The sequence below is a fragment of the Neolamprologus brichardi genome, chromosome 13, assembly GCF_056152115.1.
Source record: "Neolamprologus brichardi isolate AB-2024 chromosome 13, ASM5615211v1, whole genome shotgun sequence".
NCBI classification, from domain to species: Eukaryota; Metazoa; Chordata; class Actinopteri; order Cichliformes; family Cichlidae; genus Neolamprologus; species Neolamprologus brichardi.
Window position 1 is genome coordinate 32,927,943 of NC_142116.1, and position 19,493 is coordinate 32,947,435.

At 44.6% G+C, this 19,493-nt stretch overlaps 1 pseudogene; it reads left to right on the forward strand.

The window, feature by feature from the left end:
* The first annotated feature begins 446 nt into the window (after window positions 1–446).
* On the forward strand, window positions 447–15,101 carry LOC148100093 (uncharacterized; annotated as a pseudogene).
* The last annotated feature ends 4,392 nt before the right edge of the window (window positions 15,102–19,493 follow it).

Sequence of the window (19,493 nt, forward strand, 5' to 3'; positions counted from 1 at the left end):
GATGCCGGTCGGGCCCAGATGCTAGGCTACGTAAACAACCATACCGGCCAGCTCTTCCGAGCCTCTTCCTATCGAACGCCAGATCCATCACCCACAAATTGGACGAACTGGAGCTACAGATAGCCACCACGAGCTTTGCACGTAACTGCAGCATTATTCTTATCACGGAGTTGTGGCTTCACCCGCTGATTCCCGACGCTGCAGTTGAGTTAGCAGGCCGCACGCTACACCGGCATGACAGAAACAGCAACTCAGGTAAAAGCAGAGGAGGGGGGCTATGTGTTTACGTGCATAACGAATGGTGTTGTAACAGCAGGATCATTCACACACACTGTTCTCCTGATTTGGAGGTTCTGGCAGTCTCGTGCAGACCTTTTTATATCCCGAGGGAGTTTACAGTAGTTATTGTGATAGCTGTTTATATACCACCGGATGCTAACGTGGGCATGGCTCTCAGCCTCTTGCTCAACACCATAAATAAACAACAGCTTGCCCACCCCAATGGGGTTTTTATTGTCGCCGGCGACTTCAACAAAGCGTGCCTAAAGACTGTGCTTCCCAAATTTGTCCAGTTTGTGGACTTTGCTACGAGAGGAGAAAACACTTTGGACCATGTCTATTCAAACATCAGGCATGCCTTCAGAGCGACACCCCTCCCCCATCTGGCTGGATCTGACCTCCTCTGCATGTCTCTCACCCCCACCTACACCCCCCTGCTGAGAAAAACAAAGCCCCAGACAAAGATAATAAAAACCTGGCCTGAAGGAGCCCTCTCTCAACTGCAGGACTGCTTCTCAACAACTGTATGGGATTTATTCTCCAGCCTCAACCTCCAGGAGTACACGGACACTGTACTCTCGTACATCAGGAACTGTGTTGACAATGTCACCGTTAACAAAAGGGTCAGGGTGTTTCCAAATCAAAAACCCTGGATGAATAGCGAAGTGCAATCCCTCCTAAAAAACTGTAACACCGCCTTCAAGTCAGGGGACAGGGCTGCGTATAGGGCGGCCAGGGCAGACCTGAGTAGAGGCATCAAGAAAGCCAAGGCTGCCTATAGGAGGAGGATTGAAGATCACTTTGCTGTCGACAACGACCCCAGAAAAATGTGGCAGGTGATCAATCACATTACCAACTACAGAAGAAACAACCAGGCGATATCTAGGACTGATGCCTCGCTGGCTGAGGATCTAAACCGTTTCTTCGCCCGCTTTGAGACGTCCAGGCCCTCAGCTGTTACACCACTTCCACCCGCCTCTAGCACCGGCACACTAACATTTGGAGAGCATCAAGTGAGGCGTGTTCTAAGGTCAGTGAATCCCAGGAAGGCGGCAGGTCCTGATGGAATACATGGAAAGGTTCTCAGAGCATGTGCTGACGAACTGACCGGAGTCTTCACTAAAATCTTCAACCTTTCCTTGTCATTAAACACCGTCCCACCCTGCCTCAAAACCTCAATCATCATCCCCATCGCTAAGAAGACGGCTGTGGACAGCCCAAATGACTACAGGCCTGTTGCACTTACGCCTGTAGTGATGAAGTGCTTTGAGAGAATGGTCTGTCAGCACATCAGGGCCGGTCTGCCTTCCACTCTGGACCCCCACCAATTTGCCTATAGGACAAATCGATCCACCGAGGACGCCATCACCATAGCGCTCCACACTGCGCTGAGTCACCTGGAGCACCGAGGAAGCTATGTGAGAATGCTCTTCCTGGACTTCAGCTCAGCATTCAATCACATCATCCCGGAGATCCTGGTCGAGAAACTGTCTAACCTGGGACTCTCCACCTCCATCTGTCTCTGGATCAAGGACTTCCTGACAAATAGACCACAGTCTGTCAGACTCGGCCCCCACCTGTCCAGCACCATCACACTCAGTACCGGGTCTCCACAAGGATGTGTTCTGAGTCCCCTCTTGTTTACGCTCTACACATCCGACTGCTCCCCTACCCATCTCTCAAACACCATCATAAAGTTCGCGGATGACACCACAGTGGTTGGACTCATCTCAAGGGGGGATGAGTCGGACTACAGAGATGAGGTTAACAGATTGACTGAGTGGTGTTCAGCTAACAACCTCCAACTGAACACCACGAAAACTAAAGAACTTATTTTGGACTTCAGGAAGGGCAGAGCAGACCCGGCCCCACTCTACATCCATGGGAACTGTGTGGAGAGGGTACACTCCATGAGGTTTCTGGGCGTGCAGATCTCTGTTGATCTCTCCTGGACTGCAAATACCACGGCGTTGGTAAAAAAGGCCCAGCAGCGTCTCCATTTTTTGAGAGTGCTCAGGAGGAACAACCTGGAGGAGAGGCTGCTGGTGACATTCTATAGAGCCACCATAGAGAGCATCCTAACATACGGCATAACAACGTGGTATGCAGGGTGCTCAGTTGCAGACAGGAAAGGACTGCAGAGGGTCATCAACACAGCCCAGAAGATCACTGGCTGCTCTCTGCCCAGCCTGGAGGCCATTGCGAACTCCCGATACCTCAGCAGAGCTGGCAATATCATTAAGGACTACTCTCACCCCAGTAATCAACTGTTTGAACTATTACCGTCAGGCCGACGGTACAGGTCACATAAAACCAGGACAAACAGATTCAGGGATAGCTTCTTGCCCAGAGCTATCACCATAGTAAATAAGCACAAAACAATTAAACCTGCTTAACCATACTTGCCATTGTCACTATACTATGCTGCTATTCATACTATCATTATATTATGCTGCTATCCTGTATATATTGTACTTATTTATTGTCTGAGCACTACAGTTGTTTTATTGTACTTTTTATATTTTACATTTATATTTATTTTGCTTTTTGCACCAAGGGAGTGGCACTCCAATTTCGTTGTACTTTGTACAATGACAATAAAGGCTATTCTATTCTATTCTATTCTATTCTATTCTATTCTATTCTATTCTATTCTATTCTATTCTACAGAGCAGACTTGATTCTACAGAGAGCGCAAAATCACCTTTTAAGTGAAAGGATAAGACAGGTCCATTTCACTATAGATGCCCTCCAGATCAAGATCAGCCAGACTCTGCAGGAACTGGAAACCCTTCTACCCTCTCCAATCTTAGAAGAGGTTTACAAGTTTGTGGACAAGGCTCAGCGGGCCCAACACTCGAAAGGAAAAGAAAGACAACGCAGGAAATTTCACACCTTGCTTTCAAAAACACACACTCCTCATTCTGAATCTGAACCTACACAACCCATAGAAGAAAACACACCTGAAGACAGTCAGGAGAAATGGGTTAAGAACTTTTCAGACAGGAATCTCACTGAACCTGAAAAGAGAGTATTAGCCAAAGGTCTCAATTTTGCCATTTCTCCACAACAGTTGCCCATAGTGGACCTCATCACAGCCACAGAATCTCCCATACGGATTAATAAATTATCACAGACAGAAGCAGAGCAAATCAGGATGAAAGTCTCAGCCACCCTCTCCAGTGCCAAAGTCCCTCCATCCAACCTCACAATACAGGAAAAGAAGGCCATCGCTTCCCTGAGCAAAGACCACAACCTCAGTGTTTTACCAGCGGATAAGGGAAGATGCACCGTGGTCCTAAACACTACAGATTACCACACAAAGATCACTACTCTCCTCAGTGACAACAATACCTACGAAGCCTTAAAGCGAGACCCCACAAGCAGCTACAAAAAGAAAGTTATAGCTTGCCTTCAAGACTTGGAAAAGGACAAAATCATTGACCGCCTTACTTATCACCGCCTTTACCCAGGGGATGCCATACCCTGCATTTACGGACTTCCAAAAATCCACAAGGAAGCTGTCCCACTCAGACCCATAGTCAGTAGCATAAACTCAGCCACTTATAACATTGCAAAACACCTTGCTACCATCCTTGCTCCTCTCGTGGGGAACACCCCACACCACATCAAGAACTCCACCGACTTCACTGACAAGGTCCAGAAACTTACCCTGGATCCAGATGAAACCATGGTGTCCTTTGATGTAGTCTCTCTCTTCACGTGCATACCCACCACGGAGGCAGTGGAGACTGTCAGAAAACAACTACAAGAAGACAGCTCTTTGGAGGACAGGACCAACTTCACACCCGATCAGATTTGCACACTGTTAGACCTCTGCCTCACCACTACATATTTCAAATACAACGAAGGCTATTACAGACAAAAACATGGCTGTGCCGTGGGCTCCGCCATGTCACCTATTGTAGCCAACCTTTACATGGAGGAAGTGGAAAGGAAGGCTCTTGGCTCTTTCAAAGGAAGAGTACCCAGCCACTGGTACAGATATGTAGACGACACCTGGGTCAAAATCAAGACACAAGAAGTGGAATCCTTCACTGCGCACATCAACGCTGTGGATAAAAACATCAAGTTCACCAGGGAAGACACAAAGGACGACTGTTTGCCTTTCCTGGACTGCGCCGTGCACATTGAAGAGAATGGCAACCTCAACATCGAAGTTTACCGGAAGCCCACACACACGGACCAGTACCTCCTGTTTGACTCCCATCACCCTCTGGAACACAAACTTGGAGTAATTAGGACCCTACACCACCGGGCAGAACATGTTCCCTCTAAGCCTGAAGGGAAAAAGAAGGAACACACACATGTAAAGGAAGCACTCAAAACGTGCGGCTATCCTAAATGGGCATTTATAAAGTCAGCAAAGAGGCACAGAAAAGAAGATCAGACACCAGCGAGGGAGGATAAGAAGGACAGACGCAACAACATTGTCATCCCCTATGTAGCCGGTGTATCAGAGAAACTCAGGAGGGTTTTCTCCAAGCATGACATCCCGGTGTACTTCAGACCCAGCAACACACTCAGACAAAAACTGGTTCACCCGAAAGACAAAACGCCAAAACACAGACTTAACAATGTGGTGTATGCCGTACAGTGCAGCGAGGAATGCCCAGACCTCTACATTGGAGAGACCAAACAGCCACTTCACAAGCGCATGGCACAACACAGAAGAGCCACCTCCACAGGACAAGACTCAGCTGTCCATCTGCATCTTAAGGATAAAGGACACTCTTTCGAGGATGCCAATGTTCACATTTTGGACAGAGAGGACAGATGGTTTGAAAGAGGAGTGAAAGAAGCCATCTATGTCCACTGTGAGCGACCATCTTTGAACAGAGGGGGTGGTTTACGATACCAACTCTCTGCCATCTATAATCCAGGTTTGAGTTCCCTCCCCAGACGTCTTAACGCCCACTCACACCCTGGGCCATCTGACCTCAGGAATTCGCATGATAAGGTGGGGCCAGGTTTCACAATGAACTCACCCGAAACTCTGGCTGATTGGGACCCACACCCAGTTCCACACCTTGGCTCAGGCGATTAGAGGATCATCAGGGGGTCCTTTTGTCCCTCTGTGGGGGGACACTCCCACTAGGGTTATATCTGGGACTCTCCACCATTTGACCTTAGAACTGAAGAAGCTTCTTGGATGAGAGGTGAAAAGTCTTCAAGTAACTTAAAGAAGTCCAGACGCTTTTCTTTGCAAGCTCCTTTGACCTCAACTAGCTGTGTTTGATTGACTCCTTTGACTATATGAAAGGTCAGTGTGTGTCTGTACAGAGACTGTTGTGATGTGCTATTATTCAGTTGTCTGCTGAATGTTTTCAAATGTCTGCATCTCAGTGTAGATGAGGCTGGGGGTCATTGGAGCCCACCATAGCAGTCTCTTCAACATCATGACATCATCATAAATACTGCTGGACTGTCTGATGGGCTGACGGTGAAAAAGCCATCGGGAAGGAAACAGAAGACATTTCAGAGGCTGCAGGCAGATTTCTTTGATTTGGGGCCTTTTTCAGCTTTATTGGACAGAGCAGTGAAGATAAGTGACAGCAAAGCAGAGGGAGAGAGAAAGGGGGCGTGGCCAGAATCAAACCCAGGCCAGCTGCTCTCCACCTCGTGGCACATGGTCACCTGCTCATCCTAGTGAGCTCCACCAGCAGCCCTTTCACACAGTTTACACTGTCAAACACTGTGTGTGGACCTCAGCTAACAATAGGCTACATTTAAGTCTGGATTACATGCTTTTATATTGAGGAGATTTTTCACTGTTTTTATTCCATCAGCAGCTCAACATCATGAGCAGCTTTCACATAAAGACATCAAACTCAAGCTGACTTTAAACTACTTTTAATACAGGGGCTCAAAAACAACTAACATCTTTATTATATATCAGGACAGAAAGTCATTTCATCTCAAATGGAAAACAGCTTTATTTGGAATAACCAGCACTATCAACTGGTTTGGGATCTCCACCAGTTTCATGTCTTTACAGCTTCTCCAACAAAGTTCCTGTAAAATCAGCATTTTTGTCTTTATTGGTTTGATAGTGATTGATTATTCAGTCCCAATCTGCTGTCATCTAAAGAACAAAATGATGTTTCTATGAGTCAAAAAGCTCCAGATGTTGTTCACAAAGAAAACAAAGATTAGGAACTTAAACACAAAGTGTTTGGAGCCAAAATGTTAGCAAGCTGCTCTTTTTGAAATGGCAGAGGTACAGTGGTGTCTAACAGCACACTGTGGAAGGCAAACATGTTATTGTTGGATGAAACTTCATGAATCCTTTGTAGATTTGAGCTTTTGGAGCCTTTCTTTTCTCTTCAGGTGTACAGATGCTGAGGAGGCAGGTGAAGCAGGTGGAGCTGTTGTAATGCTGGCAGAGGGTGTGTCTTAGTAACTCTTTGAGGTAGAACTGGATCCAACATTGTGGATGTGTTGATGTTGGAGCCATTAAGATTCTCTGGCCACACTGTAGGATTTCCCTTTGATTCACTGCAGGGGCATTTTGGAGTCAGTCAATGAAACTCTTCATATTTGTGTTTGACACCAGTTTATAGAAACAGAGAAATGTGTCATGCTTTTGTTCGGCCTCCACAAATATACACATTTGTTCATTGGTTGGACTTTTTGTAAGGAGACACATTGAAAACCATGTTAATAAGATCTTGTTGTTTCCTGTGGATCCGACACAGAGAGTGGACTTCAGACAAAAACCGTAGAAGAGATTTTAGAGGCCGTGTGTGGCAACAGGAAGTTTCTGTATGTTTGCTGATCTTACATGTGGAAAACAACACGTGATGTTTGTGAAGTTCTACAATGATCATTGTTCTCACAGCATTTTGAGTGGGAACAGTTCAAACTGAGAGTAGTGGGAGTTATTTACTGATTGAAACAAGCTGAATGTTTCTGTGCACGGTGAAGATCAGCAGCAGCAGCTCAGCTGATCAATGAATTGACATCTATCAGACATTTCATGAGATGAAGTCATCAGCAGACATTTGTTCTAACTGTGTGATAAATGTCAGAACGTCAGGGCTCTGCTTTAGTCACTACTTGATGATCATTGGCTCATTGTTGAATCCAGTGGCCCAGTCTGACCTCTGACCCTTTGCTGCAGGTCTTCTGTGTTATCTCCACTTTCATGTCTGATCTTCTGCTGTATCGTCCAAAATAAACATCTGGATCATTTCCAACACTTCAGCAGATCTTTAGTTTGGGCAGTACAGTACAAAATAACACATATTGTACTATACTGCCCACTTCCTGATCTTATTGGATCTGTGTGTGAGGTTGGTGAAGGAAACACATGTTTACTGAGTGAATCGCTGCCTTTAGGAACTAGTTTTTATATCACAGCCTAGAAATCACACAGGACCATTTCTGCAAGTGAAAAGTGTCATTGGAGCAAAATCATTGTGTAGTTTGTGCGACTGTTGTTTGTAAATGAAGAATTGTCCCAACCTTTTGTTTAGGTGCACAGAGGAGTCTGTGGAAACATCCAGAACTGAGGCAGTGCTACAGATGTCTTCAAATAAAGTGGTGTATTATCCATGTTTTCTATGGATCACATCCAACATCCTGATCTAACAAGCCCCCTTTTGTGGATTTTAGAGCCTCTGACTTTTGCTGCGTCTGCGTCTCATTTCAAGCACAAGAGCAAGAAGTGGATGAAGAAATGGGGCGAGTGGGGTCAGTGTAGTGCATGTCAGCTGTGCTCACACATGCTTTCACAAAGAACATGTGTATTTATTGGCAGCATTAAGGTGCACTTTAGTCTTCATAATAATAAAGTATTCTGACTTTATTCTTCTGAATCCTCACAGTCATGTTGCAGCTCTGCTTTGCTTTAAGAAAATGTTCTACCAGGATGTTACTTTCCTAAACGTGTTCTCCAAATGTTCCCAAAGACTTTGTTCTAAGTAGTTCTACATGATGAAACATTCACACTGAGTTTAAGAAGGACACACAAACACCATCTGTCCTTTCATCATGTGTACAAACGTGTTCAGATGTCAAATGTACCGTGAATGGATGCAAATGTGGATCGTTCCAATAAAATGAGACAGTTTTGTAAGTGGATCACAGTTTGAAGTTCATTGAAACCTATAAGAACATGTTATTCCACACCAACTTTATCCAACAGGAAGAAGCATCAGGGGAACAGGAAACATTCAAACATGTTTACTGTAAGAACTGCACAAAGGAAGGAAACACAATCCTACACACGACCACTTTAAAATGGACATTTAGCTTTTCAAACATCAGGGAGTGCTGCAATAACAACACTGTGCCCATTCTGATCAGACTGAAAGATTTATAGAGATTTATCCATGTGCTGGAAAAGGATTTGATATCAACATATATGCAGATTAGTAGGAGCATTTTCTTCATATTGATTTAGAGTTCAGTACTAGGAATATGTAGAATTAACATCTGTGTACATGACGAGTGATGAAAATTCAAACTTTCAAAGGACGTCAGAATTGAAGTCTCTATCTGTGACTGTCCCAGAGGAACCTACCTGAGGGATTATTAAACATCTGTCTATCTAGAAAGACTTGCATTGACATGATTCATGCAAGTTTGCATGAATCACCAACACAGTTGTATTTGTTTCTAGTATAATAATAAATACGGTGATCAAATATCTGCTCACTGATTAGATCCAGTATCTATTACAGATGAACTGGATATCACAGCATGTTGTTAATCCGTCATATCAAACTAAACAGTGTTGCTGGTGTAAATATCCTCCAATAAAGTCAGATGAGGGCTTCTGTTGCCAGGTAACGATGATGTCACACTGGATCTTCTGATCTTTAGCATCGTAGCGCTCGGAGTCTGATGTTGGCTCATGTGTTGTCACCAACATGACGTTCTACTAGTCAAGGCCTCACCTTAACCCACTGATGCTGATCACACAGACCCACTAATAGAACTGTTTTATCAGGTTTATGCAGCGTCACCATTAATGTCACATTTAATCAGACCACATTTACATTACAAGCCCACTACAACCATTATCAACATTTAAATTACATTATACATCTGCACTGATTTAAAGTATTTTAACCTGATTCACTTTTCCCACCTTAACAGTTCATTCCTCAAATAAAATATTTGACCCTCAAAAAATGTACCAACAAATAATTTTGCAATAAAATATTTAATTTTCAACTTTTCCAAGTGAAATCAAAAAAGTGTATTTAACAGTGAAACCAGAGGTGAAGCTGCTCATATAGAGTCCAACCCAGGCTAAAGTAAGCTGAGTAGAGCATCATCATCAAAGTGTTGGCTCTCTGAACACGGTGCAAGATCGCCATCTGCAGGACAAGACTAGTTTTTTTCGCCCTTCTCGTCAACGTCAAGATGACCTTCATGACCTCCAGCATTTCCCCAATCTGGGGATACAGGAACATGTTTAGCTTTTTGACCTGAAGGGTCTGTGCAGCCTGGATCTGCTCCAGCATCTGCTCAGAGAATGAAAGTCACGATCCGATTGGCTGTGAGCAGCATGCAGGAGTAAAGCTGGAACACCTGAGGACAGGTTTGAAGAAGCAGGGAGTCAGTGCAGACAGAAAGCCTCAGAGCTTTGAAAGAGAGGCTGCACAAGCCCAGAGCATAGACTGGATATCAAAGATGGCCTGTTTGGAGCGAGTGTATTTCGAGTGGATGAAGGAGCGCTCAGTTTCTCAGTGGAGTCGTGCTTCATTCCTGGACATTGATGCTTGTTTGAAAGGACACAGATGGACCTTGTTTCCTTCTTTCTTTCCTTTTTGTGTCCTCTGTGCTTCATCTGCTGCTCTTCACTCTGTTGCTTTGGACTGATCTCACTCACACTTTGTTTCCATGGTTTCTTTGCGTCACGCTGACAGCACGTGAACAACACGACATGTTTGATCTCAAAGAAGGAGCAGCATCCTCTCTCCAACCTGTTTCTCCATCTTCTACATCACCTGATTCATTCCAGTTTCTCTGCTTTCACTTTGATTCATGTCAACATGAAGCCTCAACGTCTGCGATGAACAAACTATCAGCATCACTGACATATTTCATCATTTAAAAACACTTCCTGTCACTGTGGTGGTTACAGTGACATCATGCAGTTTGTGTTTTGACCTCCAGAGGGCGACAAATCAGCACAGACAGAGAGCTCCATTCAAACTTTGCTGCCATCAGTAATAATTCTTCAAATATAATCATCAGTGTTTGAGCAGTTATGATATCAGGGACAATCTAGACATGTGTGACAATACTGAACATGTCACATGACACACCTTAAACATCATGAGATCCACTGTCAGTCTGCACTTTCATTCATGACTTCAAGAGGTTGAAATGAGCTTTGAAGAAACATTCAGTGAAATAAAGCTTTCATCACAGGATTGAAGCTGCTCACTGATTGGACGGTTGGTTTCAGCTCCGCTCTCAGTCTTTACTGCACAGGTGAAGGGAGAAAGTGTGACTGGATCTATAAACTGGAAACAGAGAAACATACTGAACATTTGACGCTTTGCAGGAGAAATGTTCATGTTAGAAATACAGCAGAGCTGATCTGGGATCAGTGTGTTCACACCTGCAGCTACAACAAGGTTTCATGTCTTCACACGTCAGCATGTGAATTTTACTCTGACTCAGTCTTAGCAGTCAGACGGCATATTTTTAAAGTTAACACATCAACACACACAGAGCTGAGCCCCTCCCACCTGTGCTGAGCTTCAGGTGGAGTCCCGCCTCCTTCCAGGAAGCAGTTCACCTGTGTAAGAAAGTGTAAGTTTGCTTTGTTTCCTCCTTTAAAAGTTTGTCTTTAGGAACTTTACTGTTTGTTTAGCTCATGTTTGATGTCTTCACACAACAAACTGTGTGTGTTTGTATTTCCGGTCTCTCCATTAAAGTAAGTGTGCAATGTTTTCCTGGCTAACATCAGCTGTGTGCAGCTTAGTTCAGCACAAACAGCACAGATCTGCCGCTCCATAGTTCACGGTAACGGACTCACAACTGGACCAACGAGGCCGAGTGTGTCCGGCACTCTGAGCTACGTTCGTGTTTGTGTGCTTGTAGTTTGTACTTTGTGAGTTCACTCAGAGTCCACAGAGGACGCAGCCTATGTGATGACGTCACAGCCCTTTACCTCCTTTACTGTCACTGTGATTAATATTTACACACGAGACACCTGCAGAGCTCTGACGCTAAGCTAGCCACACAGCATGCTAACACTAAGCTAACGCTAAGCTAGTTAAGTCAGCGACTGTAACTCAGTTACTTCTGTTAATGTGAACTCACTGATTGTTTGTGGTTTACCTCTCAGACTGACTGAAGATGATGATGGAGGAAGAGGAGGACAGAGCAGAGTCTGCAGGATCCAGCTGTCCGTCTGTGAGGAGTGACGGGTCCAAAGATCTAAATCCAGGCTTCAGTGCTGAACCTGGACCAACGCGGTCAGAGAGCTGTGATGACTCCTTTACATGTTTGTGATTCCTGGATAAATCTGTCCTGAAACATCCCCAGATTGTTACAAAGATTCATTAAAAAGAAAACAATGAAAGAGAAAAGATCAAAATGTTCGACTTGGTCATTTGCTGTTTGAGGACAGTGATGCTCATATCTGTGGTGAAAGTGTGACCTGAGTTGGTTCACGTTTGTCTTTAAAGAACAGAGCTGCTCTGATTCTCTTTGTGTCTGATCTGTTAAACAGTCTGAGAGGTCACAAAGAGTTCCAGCAGCTAAAGCCTGGATCATACTGGCTGATGTTAATGAGACTCCATCAGGACAACACTGAACCACAGTGGTGTGGATGTAGTGGATAAATCCCACCATACTGATGCTCAGATTTAATCACAGGGAAGAAAACCAGATGTTACCTTCAGATTGTGACCTTTGGAGTGGACAATGCAGATTTCAATAGAGAATAAATGTTGTTGTTTTTCAGCTGTGAAAAAAGAATCTAATTTTCTGAACTTAAGAATTTATGATGCTGGAAAAAACATGGAGACAATAACACAACATTCCCACTGTATTCATATAATGAACTTTCAGACGTTCTTTAAATATGCATAATGTCTACAAAAACATCAGAGGGTCAGATGTGAAGTGATTTTGATCAAATGACTCATCAGTTATTGATTTGTACAACTCTGATGTACCACATTAGTACAGCTGGTGTTCTGGTGGTGGAGGGAGACCTTGGATCATTTTTTGGTTTTGGAGCAGTGATCTGCTGATAGTTCAGTTTAATGGGCTTCTTCACAATCATCCCTGACATCACCACTGAAAGGAGCTCCATGAAAACAGAATGAAAATTACTGATATGTTCACAATCTGAGAGTTTAAAACTTGACAAACTTGATTCAGATGAAGTTATTTGAGCAGAAACTTTTTGATCTTTATCCTGTGCTTGATGTAATTCTTCATGGTTCCTCCACAGAGTGGACCAGCAGAGCTCAGTGGTTCCCGGTGGTCAGTCTGCCCAGCAGCATCAAAAACAACTGGACTCCATATTTATGGTCTGTCCATGTACAACAACTACTTTTACATCTATTCTGTTCACAGTCATCTCCATGCTGCTCTTTGTAGACCAGTGGATTGTCAGTGTGTCCAACATGGATCTGATGTTTGGCTCCATGATTTTAGTCTGATGGCTCATTCATAAAGTATTCTGTTCCAGCTGCTGGAGGACAACATCATCATTTTTGTGAAGAATGAGTTGAAGAAGATCCAGAAGGTTCTGAGTCCAGATTACCCAGAACGCTTAGAGAGTCAGAGGGAGGAGGATGAGCAGAAGAGTAGCAGAGAGGCATTTCTGAAGATCACACTAAACTTCCTGACGAGAATGAAGCAGGAGGAGCTGGCTGACTGTCTGCAGAGCAGTAAGAGGATTTCTATTAAGATTTAAGCTGTTGGGTGAATTAAATGTTTGTTATTGTCTTAAGATATGGACTAAAATGTAGCCAAATATTAATGCTTTCAGAAGATGATGCGTATTGTTCTGTATTTTGTTTCCAGAGAATTTTCCTACAGTATGTCAACGTAAGGTAAAATCTACTCTAAAGAAGAAGTTCCAGTGTGTGTTTGAGGGCATCGCTAAAGCAGGAAACCCAACCCTTCTGAATCAGATCTACACAGAGCTCTACATCACAGAGGGAGGGACTGCAGAGGTCAATGATGAACATGAGATCAGACAGATTGATACAGCATCCAGGAAACCAGACAGACCAGAAACAACAATCAGACAAGAAGACATCTTTAAAGCCTCACCTGGAAGAGATGAACCAATCAGAACAGTGCTGACAAAGGGAGTGGCCGGCATTGGGAAAACAGTCTTAACACAGAAATACACCCTGGACTGGGCTGAAGACAAAGCCAACCAGGACATCCAGTTCATATTTCCATTCACTTTCAGAGAGCTGAATGTGCTGAAAGAGGAAATGTTCAGCTTGGTGGAACTTGTTCATCACTTCTTTACTGAAACCAAAGAAGCAGGAATCTGCAGCTTTGAAGACTTCCAGGTTGTGTTCATCTTTGATGGTCTGGATGAGTGTTGACTTCCTCTGGACTTCCACAAAACTACAATCCTAACTGACCCTAGAAAGTCCACCTCAGTGGATGTGCTGCTTATAAACCTCATCAGGGGGAAACTGCTTCCCTCTGCTCGCCTCTGGATAACCACACGACCTGTAGCAGCCAGTCAGATCCCTCCTTACTGTGTTGACATGGTGACAGACATCAGAGGGTTCAGTGACCCTCAGAAGGAGGAGTACTTCAGGAAGAGATGAGGAGATGAGGAGGAGGCCAGCAGGATAATCTCCCACATCAAGACATCACGAAGCCTCCACATCATGTGCCACATCCCAGTCTTCTGCTGGATCACTGCTACAGTTCTGGAGAATGTGCTGGAAACCAGAGAGGGAGAACAGCTGCCCAAGACCCTGACTGAGATGTACATCCACTTCCTGGTAGTTCAGGACAAAGTGAAAAGGGTCAAGTATGATGGAGGAGCTGAGACAGATCAACACTGGAGTCCAGAGAGCAGGAAGATGATTGAGTCTCTGGGAAAACTGGCTTTTGATCAGCTGCAGAAAGGAAACCTGATCTTCTATGAATCAGACCTGACAGAGTGTGGCATCGATATCAGAGCAGCCTCAGTGTACTCAGGAGTGTTCACACAGATCTTTAAAGAGGAGAGAGGACTGTACCAGGACAAGGTGTTCTGCTTCATCCATCTGAGTGTTCAGGAGTTTCTGGCTGCTCTTCATGTCCATCTGACCTTCATCAACTCTGGATTCAATCTGCTAGAAGAACAACAAACAACCACCGAAAAGTCTGAAACAGGAGAATCAGACTTCTACCAGAGTTCTGTGGACAAGGGCTTACAGAGTCCAAATGGACACCTGGACTTGTTCCTCCGTTTCCTCCTGGGTCTTTCACTGCAGACCAGTCAGACTCTACTACAAGGTCTGCTGACACAGGCAGGAAGTAGCTCACAGACCAATAAGAAAACAATCCGGTACATCAAGAAGAAGCTCAATGAGAATCTGTCTGCAGAGAAAAGCATCAATCTGCTCCACTGTCTGAATGAACTGAATGATCGTTCTCTAGTGGAGGAGATCCAACAGTCCCTGAGATCGGGAAGTCTCTCCACAGATAAACTGTCTCCTGCTCAGTGGTCAGCTCTGGTCTTCATCTTACTGTCATCAGAAAAAGATCTTGATGTGTTTGACCTGAAGAAATACTCTGCTTCAGAGGAGGCTCTTCTGAGGCTGCTACCAGTGGTCAAAGCCTCCAACAGAGCTTTGTGAATAAAAATATTCTCATCTCTTTATATGTAAAATGCTGATTTTACATTACATTTACATGCCTAGAAATTGTATTAATCGTAAAATTAACAATGCCTAAAAATTCTCAAAAGGTTAATTCTGTTCATCTAGACCAGTGGTTCTTAACCTGGGTTCGATCGAACCCTAGGGGTTCGGTGAGTCGGTCTCAGGGGTTCGGCAGAGCCTCCACCGTGACATGCATGGCTCATTTTGTGCACCAATAAAAAACATATCTATGTCTTGAATTTGAAAAAAATCATATTTTATTTTTCACTAAAGAGGGGTTCAGTGAATGCGCATATGAAACTGGTGGGGTTCGGTACCTCCAACAAGGTTAAGAACCACTGATCTAGACATAGCATTTTCAGTAGGAGAAATGTTTCGTCACACATTCAAGTGACTTCGTCAGTCTCAGCTGACTGCAGGTTTCTCCAATCTTACAAACAGTACATTTGCATAATGACTGAAACTAATTTCCCAGAGGAATCCATCTGAGGGATTAATAAATTTTTATCTTATCTTATCTTATCTTATCTTATCTTATCTTATCTTATCAAAAGAGACCAAATTTGGGGAGGGTGGACTTAGAGGGAAACATCTGAAACTGCTTTTCTCAGATGTAATATGGTCTGATGCTCTGCACCATGTCCTGTGATGTCCCTTTGATCAATAAGGAAAAGTTTGATTCTTCCTGCTAGATTTAGCTCAAAGTTCTTAAAATTATGAGTGACTAACAGTACTGTATACCTGTGACAACATGTACTGAACTTCTAACACTAAATCTATGAGGTATTCACTAGTTTGCAGTTCAGTAAGTTCTAGCTGTATTATTGTGTTTTTACCGAGCAGATGTGTGTTATATTTCTTCCACACTTACAGTTTAAGCTTTTTACCTAACACTGAAATATACTGCAGACTAACAACTTTAATTTGTTGTTTGTATAAATGTTGAACCTAGAACAAAAAATAAATTAATTTTATTCTTCTCCTCAGACTGAGTGTTCCTAACCTATCAGAAGGAGGTTGTGAAGCTCTGTCCGCAGTTTTCTGTTCCTGGTCGTCTAGTCTGCGAGAGCTGGACCTGAGTATAATCAGCCTGCAGGATGCAGGATTAAAGCTTCTGTCTGCAGGACTGGAGAGTCCACACTGTACATTGGAAACATTTAGGTCAGATTTAGTGATACACTGTTTTCATTAATTGATAAAATGAACCAATTAAATATATTACGTAATAAAAATTAACTTATGTTTGTTGTAGTATCTTAGTATTTGCCAAAAACATGGAGTTTAAGTAAAGATCAACATTTCTAACCTGTGTAACATCAGAAAATAATTCCTTAAAAACAGAATTATTGCTTCATGTACTAGAGCCTCAATACACTCCGAATACACTTGAACAGTGAAACAAATACTGTTGTTAATGTTTTCTTTTTTAGACTTAGTCTCTGTAACCTAACAGAGAGAAGCTATGAAGCTCTGGCCTCAATCCTCAGCTCCCAGTCCTCTATTCTGAGAGAGTTGGACCTGAATAATTCTGATCTGCAGGATTCAGGAGTGAAACTTCTGTCTCTCGGAGTATAGAGACCACACTGTAAATTGGAAGCTCTCAGGTCCGAGTATAGACCTTTTAATTGATGGTCATCTTTATATTGTTTTATTTTATAATTTTTAAGTTACCGTTTATGCACCTTTCGGTTAATTCTTTGAATCGAAATTTCTATCTAAACGCTTGTGTTTTTTTTCTTCACATTTTATCACCAAATATATATATATTTAAAAACACCCAGCACGCCCCTGCGGGCGGTTTATCCTTCAAGCTCGGGTCCTCTACCAGAGGCCTGGGAGCTTGAGGGTCCTGCGCAGTATCTTAGCTGTTCCCAGGACTGCGCTCTTCTGGACAGAGATCTCCGATGTTAGTCCCGGGATCTGCTGGAGCCACTCGCCTAGCTTGGGAGTCACCGCACCTAGTGCTCCGATTACCACGGGGACCACCGTTACCTTCACCCTCCACATCCTCTCGAGCTCTTCTCTGAGCCCTTGGTATTTCTCCAGCTTCTCGTGTTCCTTCTTCCTGATATTGCTGTCATTCGGAACCGCTACATCGATCACTACGGCCGTCTTCTTCTGTTTGTCTACCACCACTATGTCCAGTTGGTTAGCCACCACCATTTTGTCCGTCTGTATCTGGAAGTCCCACAGGATCTTAGCTCGGTCATTCTCCACCACCCTTGGGGGCATTTCCCATTTTGACCTCGGGACTTCCAGGTTATACTCAGCACAGATGTTCCTGTACACTATGCCGGCCACTTGGTTATGGCGTTCCATGTATGCCTTGCCTGCTAGCATCTTGTACCCTGCTGTTATGTGCTGGATTGTCTCTGGGGCATCTTTACACAGCCTGCACCTGGGGTCTTGCCTGGTGTGATAGACCCCAGCCTCTATGGATCTTGTACTCAAAGCTTGTTCTTGTGCTGCCATGATTAGTGCCTCTGTGCTGTCTTTCAGTCCAGCTTTGTCCAGCCACTGGTAGGATTTCTGGATATCAGCGACCTCCTCTATCTGCCGGTGGTACATACCGTGCAGGGGCCTGTCCTTCCATGATGGTTCCTCGTCTCCCTCCTCTTTCTTGGGTTTCTGCTGCCTGAGGTATTCACTGAGCACGCTGAATATATATATATATATATATATATATATAATGCCCCACAGCTGGATACTGGAATGCCTAGAATTGTAAAAGATCAACGGGACCCTAAGAGCCTTCATCAGGAACTCAATGGGGGTGTGCCGTACAACACTAGAGGCCAACTCCAAGCCCATAGCACAAGTCACCATCAAGTGATCTACCAAAGAGATGCTCTGACCCCACTGCTGTTCTGCATAGGCCTGAACCCCCTCAGTGAGATCATTAACAAGACTGGCAACGGATACCGACTACGGAACTGAGCAGTTGTCAGCCACCTCCTGTACATGGATGGCATCAAGCTGTATGCCAAGAGTGAACAATACATTGATTCACTGATCCAAACTACCAGGCTATACAGCAATGACATTAGAATGTCGTTCGGACTGGAGAAGTGTAGTCGGATGGTAACAAAGAGAGGGAAGGTAGTCAGAACTGAGGGGATTGAACTACCAGAAGGCAACATTGCAGACATAGAGGACAGTTACAAGTACCTGGGGATCCCGCAGGCGAATGGGAACCATGAAGAGGCCACTAGAAAAGCTGCAACCACCAAGTACCTGCAGAGGGTCAGGCAAGTCATGAGGAGTCAGCTGAATGGTAAGAACAAGATCCGGGCCATCAACACGTACGCCCTGCCCGTGATCAGGTGCCCTGCTGGGGTAATAGGCTGGCCAAAGGAGGCGATAGAAGCCACTGACATAAAGACAAGAAAGCTCCTTACCATGCATGGAGGGTTTCACCCCAAGTCCAGCACCCTGAGGCTGTACGCTAAGCGGAAGGAAGGGGGCCGGGGACTGGCCATTACAGGCCACCAGCTGGACCCTCTGCAGTTTGCCTACCGGGCAAACAGGTCGGTGGATGATGCAGTGAACATGGGGCTGCACTACATCCTGCAACACCTCGACCGCCCGGAAACTTATGCCAGGGTCCTGTTTGTGGACTTTAGTTCGGCTTTTAACACCATTGTGCCTGAACTTCTCTCCTCCAAACTCTCCCAGCTCAGCGTGTCATCAGCTACCTGTCAGTGGATCACCAGCTCCCTGACAGACAGAAAGCAACAAGTGAGGCTGGGGGAGATCACCTCTGAAACTCGGTCCCTCAGTATTGGTGCCCGTCAAGGATGTGTCCTCTCACCACTACTGTTCTCCCTCTACACTAACAACTGCACCTCCAAGAACTCGGCTCTTAAACACCTAAAGTTTGCAGATGACACCACTGTCATTGGCCTCATTCAGGTTGGTGATGAGTCTGCATACCGGCAGGAAGTTGAGCGGCTGGTACTCTGGTGCAGTCAGCACAATCTGGAGCTGAACACTCTTAAAACTGTAGAGATGACAATGGACTTCAGGAGACATCCCTCAACTCTGCCCCCCCTTACCATATCAGACAGCCCTGTGTCGACTGTTAAGATCTTCAAGTTCCTGGGTACAACCATCTCCCAGGACCTGAAGTAGGAGACCAACATCAACTCCATCCTCAAAAAGAACCAGCAGAGGATGTACTTCCTGAGACAACTGGGGAAGTACAGTCTTCCACAGGAGCTGCTGATCCAGTTCCACACTGCGGTCATTGAGTCTGTCCTGTGCTCCTCCATCACAGTCTGGTATGGTGCAGCCACTAAACAGGACAGGAGCAGACTGCAGTGGACTGTACGGGCAGCAGAAAGGATCATTGGCACTCCCCTGACCTCC